A 24,562-nucleotide genomic window follows, 5' to 3' on the forward strand; every position below is an offset into this window, starting at 1 on the left:
GAAACAGTCTGAAAATTTAGTTTCTTGAAATAATGCAGGACAGATGTTTGTGAAAGTGCCTTCAGTAAATATTGTTTTGGCAAAAAAGCTTAACAGTTGCATGTGTGTGTTTGTGTGTGTATACAACTCTCCTTCACTGCCCGCCCCCAGTACTTCCCAGGCACTGTTAGCAGAGGGCCACTAGAAGATATTTTTTGACTTACACTGAAGGCTCTTATGATCCCAAAGGTTATCTCAAGTCATGGCTCCAAATACACTTTCTTCTGCTCTCCCCAGAGGAGAAACCTATTTATGGAGGTGGGGAAGGGACACTTAAAAAAAAATTAAAATACACTTGGTATAGTTGGTATACATTATTTATATTATGTTCAGGGGTATAATATAGTGATTTGACATTTATGTACCTTAAATGTGATTACCAGTCAGTAAGTTTAGTAATCATCTGTCACTGTGCAAACTTACCACAATATTGACTATATTCCCTTTCACATTTTTCATCTGTTCCCCCACTGCCTTCCCCTCAGGCAACCATCAGATGATTTCTGTTTCTATGACTCAGTTTTTGTTTTGTTTTGTTTTTAGATTCCATATTTAAGTGAAACTATATAGTATTTGTCTTTCTCTGTCTGACATATTTCCCTTAGCATAATACCCTCTAGGTCCATCCATGTTGCCACAAATGGCAAGATTTCATCCTTTTTATTGCTGAATAATTTCCATGATTACACACACATATACACACACACACCTCCTAGGTTGCTTTCATAGCTTGGCTATTGTAAATAATGCTGCAATAAACATAGGAGTGCATATATCTTTTCAAATTAGTGTTTTTGTTTTCTTCAGGTAATGCTCAGAAGTAGAATCACTGTGTCATATAGATAGATCTTTCTTTATTTTTTTGAAAGAATCTCCATACTGTTTTCCACAGTGCCTGCACCAATCTGCGGTCCCACTAGCAGTGCACAAGAGTTGCCTTTTCTCCACATCCCCACCAGCACATGTTATTTGTTGACTTTTTGATGATGGCCATTCTGACTGGTGTGAGGTAGTATCTGATTATGGTTTTGGTATGCATTTCCCTGGTGGTTAGTGATATTGAGCATTTCTTCATATATATATATGTTGGCAATCTATGTCTTTTTTGGAGAAATGTATCTTCATGTCCTCTGCTCATTTTTTTATTGGATTTTTTGTTTGTTTTTGAGTTGTATGAGGTCCTTATATATTTTGAATATTAACCTTTATCAGTTATATCATTTGAGAATGTATTCTCCCACTCAATAGGTTGTATTTCTGTTTTGTTCAGTAGTTTCCTGTACAGAAGCTTTTTAGTTTGATAAAGTCCTATCTCTTTGTTTATTTTTTTGTTTCCCTTGCTTGAGGGGACATATCCAAAAAGATACTACTAAGACTAGTGTGAAATAGTTTACTATTTATGTTTTCTTCTAGAAGCTTTATAATTTTAGGTCTTACATTTCAGTTTTTAATACATTTTGTGTTAATTTTTGCATATGATATAAAAGAGTTGTCCAGTTTCATTTTTCTTTTGCATGTATCTGTCCAGTTGAATAGATTGTCATTTCTCTATTGTATATTCTGCCTCCTTTGTTATACATTAATTGACCATATATGTGAAAGTTTATTTCTGGGCTCTCTACTCTGTTCTTTTGATTAGTGTGTCTGTTTTTGTGCCAGTCCATATGGTTGAGATTATTATAGCTTTGCAATATGGTTTGAAATCAGGGCACATGATAACTCCAGCTGTTTTTCTTTCTCAAGATTGCTTTGGCTATTCATGTTCTTTTGTGATTCCATATAAATTTTAGGATTATTCATTCTAGTTCTGAGAATGCCATTAGCATTTTGATAGAGATTGCATTGAATCTATGGATTGCTTTGGACATTACAGTCATTTTGATGTTAATCCGTTCAATCCATGAGCATGGTATATCCTTCCATTTATATGTATTCTTTCCAATTTCTTTCTTCAGTGTCTTACAGTTTTAAGAGTACAGGTATTTCACATCTTTGATTTACTTATTCATTTTGATGCAGTTTTAAATAGGATTGTTTTCTCTTTTTATTTTTATTTTTAATTTTTATTTTTACATCATTTTTAAAATATATTTTATTGATTATGCTACTACAGTTGCCCCATTTCCCCTCTTCACTCCTCTCCATCCTGCACACCCCCTCCCACCCACATTCCCCCACTTTAGTTCATGTCCATGTGTCATACTTAAAAGTTCTTTAGCTTCTACATTTCCCATACTATTCTTACCCTCCCCCTATTTTTTACCTACCATCTACACTATTTATTCTCTGTACCTTTTCCCTCCTCTCCTCCTCCCACTTTCCTGTTGCTAACCCTCCATGTGATCTCCATTTCTGTGGTTCTGTTCCTGTTCTAGTTGTTTGCTTAGTTTCTTTTTGTTCTTGTTTTAGGTGTGGTTGTTAATAATTGCGAGTTTGCTGCCATTTTACTGTACATGGTTTTATCATCTTTTTCTTAGATATATCCCTTTAACATTTCATATAATAAGGTCTTGGTGATGATGAACCCCTTTAACTTGACCTTATCTGAGAAGCACTTTATCTGCCCTTCCATTCTAAATGAAAGCTGTGCTGGATAGAGTAATCTGGGATGTAGGTCCTTGCCTTTCATGACTTGGAATACTTCTTTCCAGCCCCTTCTTGCCTGCAAGATCTCTTTTGAGAAGTCAGCTGACAGTCTTATGGGAACTCCTTTGTAGGTAACTGTAACCTTATCTCTTGCTGCTTCTAGGATTCTCTCTTTCATTTTAATCTTGGGTAGTGTAATTATGATGTGCCTGGGTGTGTTCCTTCTTGGGTCCAACTTCTCTGGGACTCTCTGAGCTTCCTAGACTTCCTGGAAGTCTATTTCTTTTGCCAGATTGGGGAAGGTTTCCTTTATAATTTGTTCAAGTAACTTTTCCACTAGTTGCTCTTCCTCTTCTCCTTTTGGTATCCCTATAATTAGATTGTTGGAATATTTAAAGATGTCCTGGAGGTTCCTAAGCCTCTCCTTATTATTTTGAATTCTCGTTTCTTCATTCTTTTCTGTTTAGTTGTTTCTTTCTTCCTTCTGGTCCACTCCATTGACTTGAGTCCCAGTTTCTTTCCCATCACTATTGGTTCCCTGTACATTTTCCTTTATTTCACTTAGCATAGCCTTCATTTTTTCAACTAATTTATGACCAAATGCAACCAATTCTGTGAGCATCCTGATCACCAGTGTTTTGGACTGTGCATCTGGTAGGTTGGCTATCTCTTCATCACTTACTTCTATTTTTCTGGAGCTTTGATCTGTTCTTTCATTTGGGCCATATTTTTTTATGTTGATGCACCTTTAGGTAGTGGGGGGCAGAGTCTTAGGTGTTCACCAGGGCAGGGTCAACCCAGTTGCTGCATTGTGGGGGAGGGGTCCAAGAGGGAACAATGGCGTTTGATCCACTCTCTGCTGGATTTCAGTCACTTCTGCCACTTCCCCCAAGAAAACTGGGCCCTTCTGGTGCTGATTCCTGTGTGGGTGGCAGGGTCTCTCCAGTGAACTCTCCTGTGAGGTTGGGAGTTCCTCCTGGCACCTCAACCCCCACAGGTGTTTTCAGGCTTTATTTCTCCACACTGGAGCTCAGGGTTGTACAGTATGTCTCACTCCCCAGTTTTGCCTGGTTTATCTGTGCACAAATGTGGGACTGCCAGGCCCAGCAGCCACCTTGTGTGCTGCACCCCTCCACAATCTGCCACCTTGCTGGATCCGCCTGCTGCCATTTTGCGTGCCCAGGGTCTGCCTGCTGTTGCCTTGCTTGTCCAGGGTCAGCCAGCCACCCTACTGGGAGCCCTCTCTGTCTGGGCTTCCTGACTCTGCCCCTCCTACTGGTCTGGATGAATGTGTCTACTTTCACTCCTTGGTTGTAAGACTTCCATACAGTTCAATTTTCTGTCAGTCTGGTTGTTTTTTGTTTTTAAATCGTTGTTGTCCTTATTTTGGTTGTGCGAGGAGGCTGTGTGTGTCTACCTATACCTCCATCTTGGCCGGAAGTCAATTTTTGGTAGATTCTTTAGTGTTTTCTGAATATAGTTTCATGTCATCTGCATGTAGTGATAGTTTTACTTCTTTCTTTCCAATTTGGATGTTTGTATATATTTTTCTTACCTAATTCCTGTGTCTAGGTCTTTCAATACTATAATGAAGAATAGTAGTGAGAGTGGGTATCCTTGTCTTGTTCATGATCATAGAGGAAAGCTTTCAGCTTTTTACCAATGTGGATGATTTAACTGTGGGCTTGTCATGTATAGCCTATATCATGTTGAGATTTTTATTAAAATGGATGTTGAATTTTGTCAGATGTTTTTTCTGTATATACTGAGATGATCATATGATTTTTGTCCTTTGTTTTGTTGATGTGATGAGTCACATTAATTGTTTTGCAAATGTTGAACTATGCTCACATCCCTGGTAATAAATCCCACTTGACCATGGTGTATACTCTTTTTAATGTATGTTGAATTTAGTTTACCAGTATCTTCTTGAGAATTATTGCACCTATATTTATCAGGAATATTGGCCTGTACTTTTAATTTAATCCTCTCCCTCTCCTTTTCTTTTTCACTCTCTTTTCCCTCTCCTTCTCCTCTCCACTGCACTCCTCTCCTCTCTTTTCTGTCTCCCCACCCCCTCTCTCGCACTCTAGTATCTTTGTCTGATTTAGTATCAGAGTAATGGTGTCTATGTAGAATGAGTTTGGAAGAGTTCCTTCCTTTTCAGTGTTTTGAAATAGTTTAAGAAGATAGGTAATAATTCTGCTTTAAATATTTGAGAGAACTTACCTGTGAAGCTGTCTGGTCCTGTGCTTTTGTTTGTCAGGAGTTGTTTGATTACTGTTTCAGTTTCATTGCTAGTAATCAGGTTGTCCAGATTTTCTGTTTCATTCTGGTTTAGTTGTGAAAGGTTGTATATTTCTGGAAATTTATCTATTTTTTTTCTAAATGGCCCAATTTATTAGCATAAAATAGTCCATAGTATTCTTTAATTGTCCTTTGGGTTTCTGTGGTGTCAGTTGTACTCTCTCCTCTTTCATTTCTGATTTTATCTATTTGAGCTCTCTTTTTTTTCATGAGCCTTGCTAGAGGTTTGTACATTTTATTTACCATTTTAAAGAAGCAGCTCTTAGCTACAGGACACAGTAAAAGTAGTCCTGAGAGAGAAGTTCATAGCATCATAGGCTCACCTGAAGAAATGGCAAAACCTCCAATAAAAAACCTAACCTCACACTTAAAAGAACCAAAAGAACAACAAAAAACAAAGCCGAAAGCAAGTGGAAGGAAGGAAATAATCAAGATTGGAGCATAAATAAATAATATACAGACCAAGGAAATGGTTCAAAAGACCAATGAATCTAGGAGCTTGTTCTTTGAAAAAGCAAACAAAATTGACAAACCTTTAACAAGACTCACTGAGAAAAAAAGAGAGAAGACCCAAATAAATAAAATTGGAAATGAAAGAGAAGAAGTAACAACTGATACCACAGGAATGCAAAAGATTGTTCAACATCACTACAAACTGCTATATGCCAAGATATTGGACAACCTGGGTGAAATGGATGAATTTCTTGAAACATACAATCTTCCAAAACTCAATCAGGAAGAAGCAGAAAACCTCAGTGGACTGCTAACAGCTAGTGAAATTAAAGCAGTAATCAAAAAACTCCTGGCACAAAAAAGCCCTGGACCATATGGCTTCACAGGCAAATTTTACCAATCATTGAAAGAAGAACTAACACCTATACTTCCTAAACTATTCAAAAAAAAATCAAGAAAAGGGAATACTTCCAAACTCTTTCTACAAGGCTGGTATTATCCTAATTCCAAAGGCAAGTAAAGACACAACAAAGAAAGAAAATTACAGGCCAATATCTCTGATGAACATAGATGCTAAAATCCTTAACAAAATAGTAGCAAACCATATCCAGCAATACATAAAAAGATCATACACTGTGATCAAATCGGATTTGTTCCAGGGATGCAAGGATGGTACAATATCTACATATCAATAAACAATATACATTACATAAAAAATGAAAGACAAAGATCATGTGAACATGTCATTATATGTAGAAAAAGCATTTGATAAAACCCAGCACCTGTTTATGATTAAAAAAAAACAACTCAGCAAAGTGGGAATAGAGGGAGCATATCTCAACATAATAAAGACCATGTGCAAAAAACCTACTGCCAACATCATACTCAATGGGCAAAAAATTGAAGCATTTCCCTTAAGATCAGGAACAAGACAGGGGTGTCTGCTTTCACCACTCTTTTTCAACATAGAGCTAGAAGTCTTGGCTACAATGATCAGACAAGAAGAAGAAATAAAAGGCATTCAAGTTGGAAAAGAGAAAGAAAAGGTGTCATTATTTGCAGAAGACATGATATTGTACATGGAAAATCCTATAGGCTCCATCAAAAAAGTACTTGACCTAGTAAATGAATTTGACAAAGTAGCAGGATACAAATATTCAGAAATCAATGGCATTTTTACACACCAATAATTAACTATCAGAATGAGAAACTAAAAAAATCAACCCAATTTACTCTAGCAACAAGAAAAATAAAGTACCTAAGAATAAATTTACCCAAGGAGGTAAAAGAACTGTACTCAGAAAACTATAGGACACCAAAGAAAGAAATTAAGGAAGATACAAATAAGTGGAAGCGTATACTGTGTTCATGGATTGGAAGAATTAACATCGTTCAAATGTCCATACTACCAAAAGTAATTTATAGATCCAATACAATCCTTATTAAGATACCAATGACATATTTCACAGATCTAGAAAAAATATTCCAAAAATTTATATGGAACCAAAAAAAGATCCCCAATCTGATCCCCAGTCTTCTGAGAAAGAAGAACAAAGTTGGAGGAATCACAATACCTCATATCAAACTATACTACAAGACTACTGTAATCAAAACAGTTTGGTACTGGCATAAGAACAGACACATAGATTAATGGAACAGAATATAGAGCCCAGAAATAAACCCATAACTTTATGGTCAATTAATATTTGAGAAAGGTGGCAGGAGCATACAGTGGAACAAAGGCCATCTCCTCAATAGACAGTATTGGGAAACTGGACTGGTAAATGAAAAAAAAAATGAAACTGGACTACCATTTTATACTACACACCAGAATAAACTCAAAATGGATAAAAAACTAAAATAAAAAGCTTCTACACAGCTAAAGAAAACATTAGCACAATGAAAAGGGAACCAACTGTATGGGAACATATGTTTGCCAATGATATCTCTGACAAGGGTTTGATCTCCAAAATATATAAAGAACTCACATGACTCCACTCCAGAAAGACAAACAATCCAATTAAAAAATGGGCAAAGTACCTGAACAGACACTTCTCCAAGGAGGACATACAGAGGACCCAGAGACATATGAAAGGATGCTCAGCATCACTAACCATCAGAGAGATACAAATTAAAACCACAAAGAGATACCACTTCACACCAGTCAGAATAGCCATCATAAACAAATCAACAAACAGTAAGTGCTGGTGAGGTTGTGGAGAAAAGGGAACCCTGGAATATTGTTGGTGGGAATGTAGATTGGTGCAGCCACTGTGGAAAACAGTATGGAATTTTCTGAAAAAGTTAAAAATGGAATTGCCTTTTGACCCAGCAATTCCACTGCTGGGATTATACCCTAAGAATCCTGAAACACCGATTCAAAAGAACCTATGCACTCCAATGTTCAGAGTAGCACAATTTACAATAGCCAAGTGCTGGAAGTAGCCTAGGTACAGATCAGTAAATGAATGGATGAAAAAAACTGTGGTGCATTTACACAATGGCATACTACACAGCAGAAAGAAAGAAGGAGCTCCTATCCTTCACCACAGCATGGATGGAACTGGAGAGCATTATGCTAAGTAAAATAAGCCAAGTGGTAAAAGGCAAATACCATATGAACTCACCTATAAGTGGAACCTAATTAACAAAACAAACAAGCAAGCAAAATATAACCAGAGACATTGAAGTTAAGAACAAACTAACAGTAACCAGAGGGGCGGGGAAAGGGAAATAATGGGGGAAAGAAGGGAAAGGGTCATCAATGAACATGGATAAAGGACCCATGGACAAAGCCAAAGGGGGGAAGGATTTAGGGTAGGAGGTGGGCGGAGGAAAGTGGTGGTGGGAAAATAGAGACAACTGTATTCAAATATTATTAAAAATGATTAAAAAGAAAAAAAACCCAAAATATAAGTCATGATACTATAAAATGTCTGGTGGAAAACATAGGCAGTAAAATTTCAGTTACCTTGAGTAGCAATATTTTTGCCAATATATCTCCTAGGGCAAGGAAAATAAAGGAAAAAAATAAACTGGGACTACATCAAACTAAAAAGCTTTTGCACAGCTAAAGAAACCATTATCAAATTGAAAAAGGAACCAACTGCATGGGAAAACATATTTGCCAATGATACATCAGACAAGGGTTTAATCTCCAAAATATATGAAGAACTCATATGACTCAACACCAGAAAGACAAACAAAACAATTAAAAAATGGGCAAAGTACCTGAACAGACACTTCTTCAAGGAGGACATACAGGTGGACCATGGACCATAGACATGTGAAAAGGTGCTCAGCATTACTAACCATCAGAAACATGCAAATTAAAACCACAATGAGATAGTACCACACACCTGCAACAATGGCCATGATATAAAAATCAACAAACAGCAAGTGCTGATGAGAAGGTAAAGAAAAGGGAACCCTACTAAGCTGTTGATTGGAAAGCAGACTAGTGCTGACACTGTGGAAAACAGTATGGAATTCCCTCAAAAAACTGAAAATGGAACTGCTTTTTGGCCCAGTAATTCCACTACTGGGAATATACTCTAAGAATCCTGAAACAACAATTTAAAAGAATTTACACACCCCAATTTTCACAGCAGAGCTATTTACAGTAATCAAGATCTGGAAACAGACTAAGTGCCCATCAGTTGCTGAATGGATAAAAAAAATACTACGGTAAATCTATGTAATGGACTACTATGCAGCAGAAGGAAAGAAGGAATTCCTACCTTTTGAGACAGCATGGATGGAACTGGAGACTACTATGCTACAAAGTAAAACAAGCCAGTTGGTGAAAGACAAACACCATATATTATTTATATGTGGAATTTAATGAACAAAATAAATAATGAGCAAAATAGAACCAGAGTCATGAAATCATGAAATTGACTGACAGCTGTAAGAGGGAGGGGGGAAGGTGAAGACTGATTGAAAGAATGTAAAAGAATTAGTCAAAGAACATATGTGAAGGACCCATGGACATGGAGAAGGGTGAGGGGACTGATTATGGAAGTGGGGCTAGGCTGGGTAGAGGGGTTAAGTGGGGAAAACTGTAACAGCATAAACAATAAAAGAAAAAGAGGAAACAGCTTTTAGTCTCATCAATCTTCTCTATTACTTTTTAAGTCTCTATTTCATTTATTTCCACTCTGATCTTCCTTCCTTCCTTCCTTCTTTTCTTCCTTCCTTCCTTCCTTCCTTTTACAATACTTTGGGTTTTCTTTGTTGTTCTTTTTCTAGTTCCTTTAGGTGCAAAGTCAGATTGTTCATTTGGATTTTTTCCTGCTTCTTAAGGTAAGCCTGAGTAGCTATGAACTTTCTTAGAACTTTTCTTTGCCGTATCCCATAAATAAATGTGTTCTCATTTTGATTCGTCTCAAAGTAGTTTTTAAAAAATTTCTTGATTTCCTCTTTGATGCATTGGATGTTTAATAGGGTGTTGTTAAATCTCCACATATTTGTGTTTGTTTGTTCTCATTTTCTTTATGGACTTGATTTCTAGTTTCATTCCATTTTGGTCAGAAACTATGCTTGATATAGTTTCATTTTTCTTGAATTTCCTGATGCTTGTTTTGTGGTTTACTATGTCATCTGTCCTAAAAACATATTCCATGTGCAGTTGAGAAAAATGTGTACTTTGCAGTTTGGGATTGAAAGTCCTATAAATGTCTATTAAGTCAATTTGTCTTAATGTGGTATTTAAGGCCATGATTTCCTTATTAATTATCCATGAGGTGAGTGGGGTATTAAAATCCCTAACTACCACTGTAATAGCCCTTATGTTCATTAATATTTGCTTTATATACTTGAGTACATATTTACATTTGCTACATGTTCTTCTTGGGTTGATTTTTATATCATTATGCAGTGTCCTTCTTTGTCTCTTTTTATATGCTTCAGTTTAAAATCTATTTTGTCTAATATGAGTATTGCTATCCCAACTTTCTTTTCATTTCTATTTGCATGAAATATCTTTTTCCACCCTTTCACTTTCAGTCTGTGTGCTTATTTCAATTTAAAGGAAATCTCTTGTGCCCTGGCTGGTGTGGCTCAGTGGACTGAGCAGCCTGCAAACTGAAAGGTTGCTAGTTCGACTCCCAGTCAGGGCACATGCCTGGGTTACAGGCCAGGTCCCCAGCTGTGGGTGTGCAAGAGACAACCAATCCATGTCTCTCTCACACATCAATGTTTTTCTCCCTCTCTTTCTCACTTCCTTCCCCTCTCTCTATAAATAAATAAATAAATAAAATCTGTTTTTTAAAGCAAGTCTCTCACACATGTCTCACGTCTCTTAGGCAGCATGTAAATGGGGCTTTTTAAAAATCAATTTTCCCACTCTGTCTTTTGATTAGGTCATTTGGTCTATTTCCATTTAAAGTAATTATTAGTTCCTTATTGCCATTTTGTTAAATTTTTTTAGTTGTTTTATTGTTCTTCTCTGTTCCTCTCTTCTTCTTTTGATCTCATTCCTTTTTCTTTGCTGGTTTCTTTGGTGTTTTGATGGGGTTCCTTTCTCTTGTTTTTTGTGTATTTTTTGTATGTTTTTGGTTGGTAATTACCATGAGGTTCATATATTCATTCATATCTATGAGTCTAGTTGAAGGTGATAGGCATTTAAGTTCAAAGGCATTCTAAAAGCAGTATATTTTTACTCCCCGTTCCACTCTTTATGTTTTCAACATCATATTTCTTATCTTTTGTGTGTCTGTCCCCTATTTATTTTAGTTATAGTTAATTTTGCTACTCTTGTCTTTTAACCTTTATATTCATTTTTAAGTGGTTGATTCCTTGTGTTTCTTATCTGTTTGCCTTTACTAGTCAGGAGGAATTGCTCTACATATAGGTGTACATTTGATGTGATTTTGGAAGGGGGTAAGTTCAGCATCCCTCCATGCCACCATCTTGGACCTACAACAAGGACACTTTTGAGGCAAGAACTCTTTTGGTTGCAAGTAACAGAAACCCAATTTGAACTACCTTGAAAAAAACCCAGGAACTATATTGCCAGGGTAGCAAAAACTCAGGAGAAGCATGGTTTTAACTGGACCTCAAAGATCACAGGAACAAGAAGGTTCCCAGGATTCTCTTTCCATCCAACTCCCATCAGTGTTTCTCTCTATGTCAATTCTCCATCTTACTAGAAACTGCTACCTTATTCCCAGACTGGGCTTTTGACATCCCCTCTCCTCACCATGAAAAGAACTACTTCTCTAGGTCCCATTTGAAAAGTCCCAGGAAGGGACCAAAGTGCCAGCCTCGGTCATATGCTTCCTTTTGTGAACAAAAGATCAGTTTTATACTTGGCAGCTTCCACAAGAACAATACAGTTTAAGTGAAGAGAAGAGCAGGCCTTCCAAAAGGAGGTCAGTTCTTGTTTTGTCTTTGAATCAATTTATTTATTTATTTATTTATTCTTATTGCTGTTAAATTATAGTCGTCCCAATTTTTCCCCTGTTGCTCACCCCTGCCCCACCCAGCCCCTGCTCCCACAGTTCTGTTCCCAGAAGAGGGGGAGTGGTGTTGGGCAGACAAAAAAAAGTGTTCCTAAAATTATATTTTAAAATCAGAATTAGATTTATTAAATATGAAATAAAAATATCTTTTCACTCACATTATTTTCTGTAAAGGTCTTTCTCTGTTAGTGTTTATCTCATATCTCTTCTGTCTCAATTGTTTTTCTTACACAGCACCACTAAGTCTTACTCTTTACTTCCTTCAAATCTGTGCTAAGATTCACTTGTTGGCCTTGTGGTAAAAAAAAAATGTCAGTTTAATACATTCATTTATCCTTATTTTCCCCAAAATGTTATTAAAATAGAAGTTAAGAGGGGGAAAATAAGAATAAACCCCCAAGTGAAAAGCAGGGGAGAGACTATAACAGAGAAAGAGGGACAAAAACTTTTGAAAGATGGGAAATAATATATAGTGTATTATAATGTAACAAAGTACTCCAAAACTTAGCATCTAAAACAATAAACATTTTTTTTCTCATACAGTTTCGAGGGTCAAGGGTCACGAATCTTGCAGCAGCTTAGGTTGCAGTCAAGCTTTCTGCCCACGCTGCAGAAGAGCTGGAGAATCCACTTCCAACCTCACTCACATGGCTTTTGGCAGAAAGCTTCAGTTCCTCACCATAAAGCTGCTTGTGAAATACTAATGAAATGGGCAAAAGTATAATAATTCAATAGAGAAGCTAGCAGAAACCACCTTAATCAAATACCTAATTTAATATCACCAAATATTGTATAACTGGGCATTGTGTGTCTAAGGACACAGCTTCACCTCTGTGATATTCCTGAATATCATATAAGATACATAATCTGAATCTAATCATGTGAAAATAGCACACACATACACAGTCACACAAATTGAGAAACATTTCACAAAATAACTGGCCAATAATCTTCAAAAGTGTTCAGTTCCTGAAAGTGTGTTGCATGCTTTGATATAGCAATAGAAGCATGCAGCAGGGGCACTTTCACCTGATCAATGTCAAGGTGTCAGAGCAACCTTTTCGGAAGCAGGGATGTCTAAATGCAGATCTAGAGCTTGCCTCAAAAGGGACAGTGGGGGTGGGAAGAGCCCAGAAACAAGGGAGTAGGTCCTACTGTATGAGACCAAGGAAGGCACTTGACCATATGCCAGCGGATAAATACATGTGTGTGTATGTGTGTCTGTGTATATTTTCTTTAATATAGCCAGAGTTTGCTCCTTTCCCCATCATTTCTAAAATTCCACATTTTAAAATATCTTAAGAAGTTAAGTCTATTGCGTTAGTCTAAAAAACATGTCTTGAAACACACATGAAAGAGTACTTTGCCCTTGGCTCAGTCCCGACAATCATTTTTTTCAAACACCATTCATATCATACACTTACTAGACAATATTATTTTCATAGCACTTTTTAAAATATATTATTTATTTATTTATTTATTTACTTTTAGAGAGGGAAGGGAGGGAGAAAGAGAGAGAGAAGCATCAATGTGCAGTTGCTGGGGGCCGTGGCCTGCAACCCAGGCACGTGCCCCGACTGGGAATCGAACCTGCGATGCTTTGGTTCACAGCCCGTGCTCATTCCACTGAGCTACACCATCCAGGGCTTCATAGCACTTTTAATATATTTTTATTTTATTTTATAAATGGTATCAACAGAAAATGTTATAGAAGATGAGCACTTCTTTCACAGTGGTATTTGTTTAGCTGTTAGGAGAACAAACCTCTTGTCAGATTGTGCCTGATTTGAGTCCTATTCTAGGCCTGACTCTGTTACTCATTAACTAGGCAGCCTGAGGCAAGGTACTTTTGAGCATCAGTTTTCTCATCAATCAAATAAGGAAATAATAGCATCTACTTTATAAGGTTGTTGTGAGAACTGATTGAGATAATATATGAAAAGCACTTTGCACTGTGCCTGGCTCATAAAAAGTACTCAGTAAATTGTCTTCTGCATCACTCTATAGTTATATGGGGTGGGGCAACAGTAGGTGTATAGTTGTTTGTATGAAAAATAATACAATAATTAATAAAAAACAAAGAATAAACTCTATTTGCATACTCACAATGGTAAATCTACTTTTGCCCAACCCTGCATTTAGAAAAGCTTACACATGAAATAAAGTCAAAATATGATGGTAAAAGGATATTAAGAGTGTTATGAAAATAATATTGGCCCACCATTTTATGGGCATGTAGATAATTTTTTAAATGACAATTGTAGTCCTTAAACCAATCAAAGTTATTTTGTCTACTCTATCATATTTTGTAAGCTTGCAATCATTCTCCCCTTTGATATTTTGAATCCCCAGCCATTTAACTCTCCCTGGAGTTCCTTCTAAGAAACAGCAAAGCCAGGCCTAGTGATTCTGCCGTAGAGTCTGGGCTCTTGGGAATCCCTTTAGCAAAACTCGCTTCATTCTAACTTGCCCCTACCCTAGCCCCACATTTACTTGTTTGTTTGTGTATGTATTTGTTTGTTAATTTTTTAGAATAATAAGGCAAAACATTTTTATGGTATATAATAAGAATTATTAAATGGTCTCATCAAAAGTACTGCCACGCTTCCCATTGTTTCTCATGACATGTGCAGCTGGACAGTGTGAGTGGGTGAGGTGATGAGGCAAGTGATCTAAGGAATATTTTGCCACCAATAAATTAACCAAAAATGTTTAAGGCTATTGATCAGCAATTAACAGAAATAAAAATACCTATGATTTATTTGATCTGTGAATTTAATCAAAGTCTGATTAGGTTAATACATTTTGTTGTTGTTTTTGAGTTTACTAGTATTTTTTAACTTCTCAAATTTTCATGTCTCTACAAAAATGAAAATCAACTTTGTCCACAGTATATTTTGATGCACTATATTTTACTCCATGTTATAAATAGTAATTTTTCATAATATGAATATGAAAGCATATTTTTCAAAGTACAAAATAATAGTGGGGATTGGAGATAATCTTTAACTACTAAAATGATCCTTGGTTCTGATACCTGTAAGCTGCAAACTTGTGTTTTATACGTGTTTCCCCATCTTCTCCCTCCCACACACGTGTCTCCTTTCTCTGCCTCCCTCACCATACACATTGCCCAAGCTATAGAGAAGATGGTGCAAAAGTAGCTTTACAGTGGTGAGTAGGTGAAACGCAAAGTTTATTTTTGCATTATTATTTATTAATTATTTATTATATTATTTTCCATTGTGGACTATAAACCTACTTATGACCCATCCTGTATTTTTAAACCTTTATTTTAATATACATAAGTTATGACAGAATAAAATTTGTCCAGTATCTTATGAACTGTGATCATCATCCTAAAAAATGAGGAATGGTGTGATTCATCATCTTAAAAGTGCTCTGACATAGTAAAGATGACGGTAGTGGTAATAAAAGGTTAAGATAAAATTTCTGCTACAGAACTCTTGCATATGTTTGATTTGTTGAGAAAAAGATAGAATGAATCTGAGAGTTAACACCAATTCAGTCAATATTAATATCTTTCAAATTTGTTTTTTCGTGAGCAAAGTTTTCAATTATTTGATTTGATCAACAGGCATGTATCAAGCATCTATTATTTCTCAGGTATTGTGCCAGGCTCCCACAAAATTTAAAGGAAAATAACTCCCCAAATCTTAACTCATTAAAATACCCACATGATGATTAACAAAAGGGTAATATGGACAAAGGTAGTTCTCAGGTATAAAAACAATGAGTGTCCAGAAATGAAATTTAAAAAGTAAAAAGTGAGAGTTGTGAGATTTAGAATTACTTCTTAAAAAAAGACATTGAAAGAAGCTAGAAAGGGAAAGGATCAAAAGGAAGTGGAAATTGGGCAGCTCTTCTGTAGAGGAAGACACCTTTCCACCATGTTCTAATTTGAAAGAGCTGCAGGATAACAATGACAGTGTTTTCCAGCCATAAAGGAAAGAAAAATCACCATAAAATCCCATGCAGCCTATAACAGTTGGATATAGCCCAAGCAAAATAAATACCTTTATATGGAAAGATATAGCATATCACCTCTACACAGCACTGTATCTGTGTTCTCTTTGAACACAATATTTTGACAATGTGTGCAAGTTCACAGGTGGTAGTTTCATGTGGAGGAAGAGCTTCTAAGTTGAGAATTATAAAATAAACTGAGATTTACCACTTTGGTGATCATAATACCAAAGGTAATGTTGCCTGGGGTGAAAAGAGTGTGCTCGCTGATACTTCCAGGATGCCTAGTGTGCAGTGGGACTTTATTGAAGAACTTGCACAGTCCTTCTGTTGCTATGAAAAGATAGGTTCTGCCCTGGCTGGTGTGGCTGAGTGGATTGAGCTCGGGCCTGTGAACCAAAAGGTTGCCGGTTCTATTCCCAGTTTGGGCACATGACTGGGTTCCAGGCCAGGTCCCCAGTAGGGGGCACGCAAGAGGCAACCACACACTGATGTTTCTCTCCCTCTCTTTCTCTTTCCCTTCCCCTCTCTCTAAAAATAAATAAATAAAATATTTTTCCAGTTTTTATTTTTATTTATTTATTTATTTATTAAATTTTAATCATTGTTCAAGTATAAATAAAATCTTTTAAAAAATGAAAAGATGGGTTCTGATATTACATGCTGTATTTATTGGCCCCAACACCTTTATGATTCATACTAGCATTCCATGTTTGTGAATACAAACACAGGTAGTTCACAGGTAGACCCTTGATTGGATAAAAACAACTTTTCATATCTGGAAAACACTAAAATTAATCTGAAGCCTTAAATCAAAGAGAAGACAAATAGAGGATAATGCAGGAGCAGCAGAATTCTGAGGAGAGTGTACTGAGGTGGCAGAAGGACAAAAAGAAAAGGGGGGAAAAAGAGGCAGAATATAAAAGGAAAGGAAAGGGATGTGGAGAGAGATGTAATTTCTCCCAATTGTGTTGACAGCTCTTTTTTTTTTAAAGATGTTATTTATTTCCTTTTGGAGAGAGCGGAAGGAAGGAAGAGAGAGAGAGAAACATTGATATGTCACCTCTAGCACATCCCCAACTGGGGCCCTGGCCTGCATCCTAGGCATGTGTGCTGACTGGGGATCAAACCAGTGACCTTTAAGTTTGAAGACCAGCGCTCAATCCAAGCCAGCACTGAATCTACTGAGCTACACCAACCAGGGTAATTGACAGCTCTTCTTAGTCCCCTGCTCTCTGGCAAGGCATTGTATGTGGATGCAGGGTCCACCAGAGACTTGGGGTTGCCAGGTTGCACCAGCCACTGTGATCTCTTCTCTCCTCCTCCATGGTGGCACCCCACCCTGATTCCTTTCTTGTCAAACTTGTTTGCAATCACCCAAGCCCTCTAGTTGATGACCTCTTGGTCAAACTGTCTGTTAACCTGGACACAAATAGATTGAGGGTGTCAGATAACATGGTAATTTGGTGGAGAGGAGACAGAAGGAGTGCTGCAATACTCTTTATAATACCCCTTCCCCCAACCACCCACAAACTTTAAAAGTAAATATCCTTTCCCTACCTCTGTTTCTTTGTGTTTCTAAGTTACTGGAGGGCAACCCGGTGTGATTCATACCTTTGTATTTATTTAGTCGTTTTGATGTGTTAATTTCTCTCAGGGGGTAGCTGGTAAAACATTTGAGTCAATTCTTTTTTCCTTGGGGAAGTGAGGTAACACAAAGTTGGGTGATGACAAACCTGGCCTGTATTTGTCTACGAGAATGACATCAAATTTGTGTGCACTGAAGTTAGAGCAGTAATACTACATGAAAAGATGAACATGCTGTAACCATGTCTTAAATTCAAAGCCATTTCTCTTGGAAGTGCTTAATGTCCCACTAATACACATACATGGTACCACATCCTTGATGTGTGCTGAGTCTTTGCAAAACCTGGTTGCCCACATGTCTCTGAGGCAACCCTCCTAGTTTTGCCAGAAATTCTCATAATCACTATACAGGCTGTGAAGGAGAAGCAGTGGGCTTAATGATGCAGAGTTTATATCAGAAAAACACACGACCTCAGCTAGCTTTTCATACCCCTAAGTACAGATATTTGGGTGAATTTTCTCAGTAAAAATTATGCTGCTTCAATGAACCGGTGAGAGTAGGGTCCAAGGGGTGTCCAGTGGAGGGGTGTTACCTCTTCAAAAAACACTTACTGAGAGGTTTATTAGGAGCCAGCCACTGCATTTTGAGTAAGGTATCTATTTTGCATAGAAATAAGCCAATCTGCTCAAGAGGTGCAATTGTTCTGCATGTCAGCTGGAAATACCCGATGTGATATCACATCTTTCTCTGGCTTACATTCATTTTATTTCTTTTCTCGAATGGGGGGAGGGGAAGACCCAGAAAGAAAGACAGAGATACAGAAGTGGAATCACTTTTCTATTCAGGGATTTGCTGAGAACCACGAGTTGCTGCTACCAGGTAAGAACACAAGAACTCAAGGAGTACACTGTCTTGAATTCTTTCTCCAGCTCTGTGATTTTTTTGTGAGTTCTGTATATTTGACCCTGGGCACGTGAGTCTAGCACATAAAGTCAGTGTCGAAGTATAACTGTTACTTTCTGTTGCTTGTGTTTAAAGAAACAAACAGGTCAGGATCAGAAAGCAGGGCCCAGGCGAGCACGGGGTGAGGTGCCATCGGAGCCAGGTCCTGCCGGTGGTCTCAGCTCCCCGCCTGGCCAGGTCCAGCGCCGGTTGCGCTGCAGTCCAGCACCAGTTGCACCGCCCACAGCGCGCCTTCGCTCAGCCTCCACTCCCTCCCCCTTCTCCCAGGTCTGCCTCCCAGCGTCCACCCTTAGCACAAGCGCCCGGGCTAACGACCGATCCCCGGAGTCCACTGCTCAGCCTGGGTTTTCCACCCCGCTGGCAGCCTCTTCTCCTAAAACTTCAGCTGCTAACCTTTGTAGGAGACGAAAGCTGTTCCAGACACTTTTCTGTGTATCTCAAGTGTGAAATGAAAGGAACTTCGCTTGTGTTATAAAGCCTTAACTTCTTGCTACCTCAGGAGAAAGGCCGGCTGGATGACCCCCATACCTCCAGCCCCCATCCGACCTCAGCCGCCGGTGGCCGTAGGGACCCTGAGAGGTGGCTGCCAAAAGGGTCGGTGCATTGAGCCAGGGACTTGACCGGGGACCAGTCCAGGCAGCTCTGGGCGCAGAGCTCGCCATAGGGCCTCTCCCAGGGGCAGATAGATGATTCATTTTTATATGTAACGTTTTACCCTACTCTATAGCTACGGCTGGTTAATGTTCAACCCCAGGGCTTCGAGAGGCAGCTCCCGGGAAGCCAGGCAGGGGTGACCCATTCAAGGTATATGGCCGCTTGGGAGCGAAGGCGCAGAAGGTGCAGAAAGGGTGAGAAAGGACGGGAAGGAGACTCCTTCGCCGCAGCCTGGGCCCAGCACGCGTCCAGGCGGGCTCAGCCTGAAGGCCGCGCCCGCTGGGCCCGACCGACCCCGACGACGACGACGACGCCAGGCCTGGAGCGGGCGCGTGCGGGGGCCGCGGGAGGGCTCCTTGGGGCGGCGCTCCGCCCAAGCCCCACTGAGGGCCGTCCGCGCAGCCCTAGCAATGGGTTTTCCTTGGTCGCCGGGGCCTCGGGGCTGGAACGCAAGCGGGGATACTGGGGCCCGGGGGAGGGGAGGGGCGGTGGCAGCTGCGGATTAGATTTCGGTTTTGCTGTCCGGAGGGACGTGCCCACACGAGTGCCTGACCCGAGAAGGGTCTTCGGAGGTGCGTGGGTGGCCCTCTGAAAATACGGTCAGGACACCGCGAGGCGGCAGATCTTGCCACCACCCTTAACCCAGGTCGCCAGCCAAAACATGAACATTAAGATAAAGCAGCTGTTCTGGTCAACTGATCGCAGCAGGACAAGCCTGTGGCCGAGCCGAGGTTCGGGCGGCCAGCGAGGCCCAAGGCGAAGGCGCCCTGGGGGCACCTGCAGGTGGAGCGGCAGCACCTGGGGCCTTCTAAGAGCTGAGCTACGCGGCCCTACCGCATCCATGGGTCGCAAAGGGCCTGGCTAGCTGTCCAAACGGCTATTCTCCAGTGTTGGGGCGGTTAACAGTCCCGCGGGCTGCACAAGGACAGGAGGTTCCGAGCTGGGGAGATTTGTACCGGGAGTTGCAGCCAAGCATTTGCAGGCGGAATGTTTTGCACACTCCCCGCCCCCCCGCACCCCGCCCCGTCAGGGAAATAAACAAGACCCTGCCTCATCAGATAAGAAGTGGCTCCTACCATTTCACCGATTTTAAGCGGGGGCTAAAGGCACCGAAGTCAGTGAGTGACTATCTTCCCAGGCCCGGCACCCACAGAAGAGGGGCCGTATTTTACTTCCTTTTGTTTGGTATTATTTTCAAACAAAGTGACCTTGCTCTCTGATAGGCCAAGCCCGCTTCTTGGCACTTAAGGGAATACCTGCAGGGTCTCCACTCTGTGCACTTCAGTGCTCCCTGGCCCGCCCCCCTCGTCTCACCCTGGGCTCCCACACAGAGAGGGGAGTCAGTCAGAGAGACTCGCAGTCAACCGAACTCAGGCAGATGTGTGAAGTGACAGGAGAAGCCCCTGCGGTCCATCTGGGAGGGCCGAGAAGGTGCCATCAAACTTCAGCAGGGTGCAGCAGCCCCACCCAGATATCCGCTCAGAGGAGCAGACCTGAGGCTGGTGGCACAAACAGAACGGGGAAAGCGCTCAGGAACTGGGTTGCCAGCCACTATTTTGGGTTCCAAGTCACATTCATATGTTGCCCCACCGCCTGTCCAGGGACAGCAAAGACCCTATTAGGTCTCATCTTCCTGGAGCGAGGAGGATCAAGGTTTCTGGCAAGCACTGGCGGTGGGGGCGCAGTGCTGCAAATTGTAAGGCGGATGCAGAAAGGCTTTGCTTCGTGTGGACGAAAGAACCCTTGGTCCAGAGCGTCTTGGCTTTAAGGAACCACCCGCAGCAGTCAGAGTACAGCAGGTTCCAGCAGCAGCAGGCCATTTTCTAAGTCGATAAGAAGGGGGGTGGGGAGTGGCGGGCTACTTTGGTGTGGATAAAGAATATGGTACAATGAGAAGATAGGGGAAGAAAGAGCCAGAGAAGAAGGATATCAACTTTTTTTTTCTCCCAATAAGAATAGGAGAACTAGGTCTGGAAAGATCCATCAAAGTCAGGGAGTGCAGACGCGCGCCCTGCCCCAGGAAGGCCCAGAGAGTGTGAACTTCTCTTAGCCCTTCTGAGAGAAGAGAAAACATGCAGTCTCCCACAGGACACCCCCAAAATAAACACTGATACTATGTGTTCATTAAAACCTTAAAAATATTTTTAAAAAGAAATTTAGACAGTTGTTTTACCCATTCTTTGGCTGAGTAACTTAAGCCTCAAATTCTGTTTTCCACAACTGCCACTGAGCTGTTAAAGCACTGTTGCTACAAGAATAGCAAAGATTTTCTAAAAGAGGTAATTAAGTAGAATTAAATATTTAATGGGATATTTTATTTCTTGCAGGCCTTCTGTAACCCACAAACAAAATCTAAAATCAACAGCTACATAAAATCCTCAGCACAGAAATGAATGAAATTATGCATTCCAAACATAAGAAATTTTGATTTCTGTCTTTTCAGGAGGGATGTCAACAGTGAGGAGAAGGCCACTCTTCTTGGAGGGTGGGAGGGACAAGGGTGTTAAATAAACTTTTAAGATCAGAGTAAAATTACCCTGTTTTTTCCTGCTAAAACCAGGGAAGGTAAATTAGTTATGTGTTTACAGTAGTGTTTCTACTTAACTCATTGTTTTTTTTTTAACTTTAAACCTCATTCTCAATCATCATTTTCTCAAGTTCAGTTAAAATACAATCCTCACATTAGAAAGGCTGGGGAGAAAGGATAGTTTTTTTTTAATTCTTCCTGAAAAATCTGCTACACTAATTTTTTCCTCTTTACTCCGACCTGTGCTGTCTCAGTCAGCCACGTTTTCTTCTTCCCTGTGAGCATGCATCAACTGCAGCCTGCCGGGTTTTATGTCAATCAGTAGGGACTCTATATTCATAAAGACCTCTGATCTGATTACACCCCCTCCTCTCTCCTTCTCTCTCTCCCTCTCTCTCTCTATCTCTCCCCACCAACCTCCCACTCCGGGGGAAAAAAAAAAAAATTCAGCCCTGGAACCAGAGACTCCCTGCGTTGTCTGGGCAGGCTGTGGGCGACCGCTGGCCCAGGCGCCGGGCGACAGCAACGTGGGCACCCGGAGTAGGATGTGGATTGCAGGACAGACCTTTGTTTGGACACACTGGAGACGGGAGAGGCGGGGAGGGTGTCCTCCTTCCAGATAGGGCCAGGTTTTTATAGACTCGCCTTAAAAGAGCTCGCCATCTTTACAGGGTTAATTTATGGGGCTTTCGAGGAGTATTGGGACTTTTAAGACGCTTTTTATTTTTTTCCCCATTAATTTTGTGGTGGTTGCTGTTACACTCCTACAGACTCCCGGGTTTCAGCACCTTTCAGGATGAGGATGGGGGTGGGACTAAAAAGCAAGGCTCAGAGGCGGAGGGGGAGGATTTGCCTCCTAATCAAGCCGCGTGCTGGGCCCTAGCTACCCAACTTTGGCGGGGGCAGGTATTAAATGTCTAATCAAGTTGTAGACGAACTCACATTTAGGAACTGGGAGAAAATTGAGACAGACGTGAGCTCTACACATCTTTCCCCAGGTCTTCACCAATTTGAATTAGGGGAAGAATTTGGGGCCTTAGAAATTTTTAAAAGATTAAAAACCGAGGACTGGCGGGAGACAGGGTTAGAGTCACAGGTGGTGGGGGAGGGAAGCTCTCAGACCGAGACCCATCGCGCCGGTTCCTGCCCGGGCCCCAGCCCCTGGGCGCGGGGGTGGCCGAGGAGGGCGGGGGCCGGCGGGGCCTGGGCCGCCCGCCGACCTCAGGCTGGCCATCTTCGATCCCCAGCGGAGGAGGGTGGTGTTCATGCTATAGATTACCTAAAGATTCATTTAAGCACTTTAATACACAACTAGCTCAGAAATCATTAAGAGACCTAGAGAAGGAGAAAAATCACCCTCACACTCACCGGCGATAAGTGTTGACATGCAGCGAAAATCGATTGAGTGGAACCGAGTTGGTGGCAGTAGCAAAGTCTGGAGGGGGGACGTCGTGGGAGCGGGAGAAGCGAGGGGACCGACTCCACTAGCTCGGGAACTAGGCTTTTCTCGCTAGAAGGGAAGAAGTGCAGAAAGGGTCGGCGGGCGAGCGGGGTAGTGTGAGGAGGAAGGGGGTGAGGAGGGTGGTAATGCTGCCGCCGCCGCTGCTGCTGCTGCTGCTGCTGGAAGTGCAGGGAAAGGAGCTGAGGTGGGAGAACGGCCTCTCAGCAGCGCCGAGTCTCCGCCCCCGGAGCCCGCGCCACTCAAGTCTGGAAAGTGCCAACTCTCCCCAAACCTCGACTTCCATTTTTTGTCTCCTGCAGATTGATTGATTCCCTCGAAATAAAGTTCTACTTCAGCAAGCAAACAAGGCCGAGACCCACCTCCTGTCCCCAGCGCACCCAAGTCACTCTAGGACCCACAAGAGACGCAAATCCATCCAGCGGGTCTCCTCAGCGCTTCCAGCCGCCCCCAGACCCAAACCCTTTCCCCCAGACCCTGCGGCCCTCCCCGCCCCTCCCCCACACCAGGCGGGAGACTCTGGGCAGCCGCACCGTGGGCCCTGCCGCTCCAGAAGCCAAAGTCCGCGGTTGGGGACCGTTTTCCTCTCCAGTGCTCTCACGTGAACAACAAGGACAGAGGTGACCCTCGTCCAAAGGGCTTTTATCTGCCCCCCACTGCCGCGTGATCTCTTCACAGGTTGGAGGCAGAGCTTAAAAAGGAAAGAAAGAAAGTTAATGTGCATTGAGCACAGATCTTAAATCGGGGGAGTTATCTCCGATCTCTTTAAATGGCAGCAGCAGTCCCATGCACAACAGACTCAGTGTCTGCGTTCCAAAAGCTTGTGGGTAAAGTTTCAGTCAGATAAAAGACACCTAAAGCGCAAAAACATAGGTTTTCTCTGCTCCACAGAACTGCCGGCTGCTTTTCGCTCCCGGTTCCACCAGGGTGGGGTTTGTCCTCGCCCACTTGGGGGGTGCGGGGAGGCTTTGACCAGAATAGTAAATGAAAGATCTCAGAACTCCATTCTCCCCTACCAACCCTCCTAGCGCCACGGCGATGGGTTCTTTGGGACTAACTCGTATCTGCTACTATTTGTTACAAAATCAAATTCCACATTAAAAAAAAAACACAAACAAACCAACCCTGAAAACCACCGACAAAGGAAAAGTGGCTGTTTAAAGTTCTTTCAAACTCTCACCTAGATCCTCATTCCCCGTTTAGAAGTCAGAGGATGGGAGGGCCAAGGCTGTAATTCATCTTGATTTGCATCATTGTCCCGCAGTTTGCAAACTATAATCCTGTATAATTTCAGGAACAAGCAGGTTTAGAATTAATGGGTCAATATTATTTAAAACAAAACACGGGGAGCATGACCTTTGTCTCAACTACATATTGCTCGACAAGACTCAGGAAACTCCACTCTAACCTCTCAACCCCTGGGCTCTTTGAGAAACGAAGGGGCTGTAGTTATTAGAAACTGTCTTTGTTTCTTTTAATGTCTCGAAAGGATTTGGAAATAGTAAAGCAATATAACATGAAGAATCTCTCTACTT

At 41.1% G+C, this 24,562-nt stretch overlaps 1 long non-coding RNA gene across 1 annotated transcript in view; it reads left to right on the forward strand.

Moving 5' to 3' along the window:
* LOC123806944 overlaps positions 1-24,170 on the forward strand; it is a 39,231-nt gene extending 15,061 nt beyond the window's left edge. Inside the window, exon 2 of the long non-coding RNA XR_006783549.1 lies at positions 23,330-24,170. This is a non-coding gene — a long non-coding RNA (uncharacterized LOC123806944). The remainder of the gene's footprint in view (positions 1-23,329) is intronic.
* Positions 24,171-24,562: the final 392 nt, after the last annotated feature.

Source organism: Phyllostomus hastatus, unplaced genomic scaffold (assembly GCF_019186645.2).
Source record: "Phyllostomus hastatus isolate PE091 unplaced genomic scaffold, TTU_PhHast_1.1 phas_scaffold_39, whole genome shotgun sequence".
Lineage (NCBI taxonomy): Eukaryota > Metazoa > Chordata > Mammalia > Chiroptera > Phyllostomidae > Phyllostomus > Phyllostomus hastatus.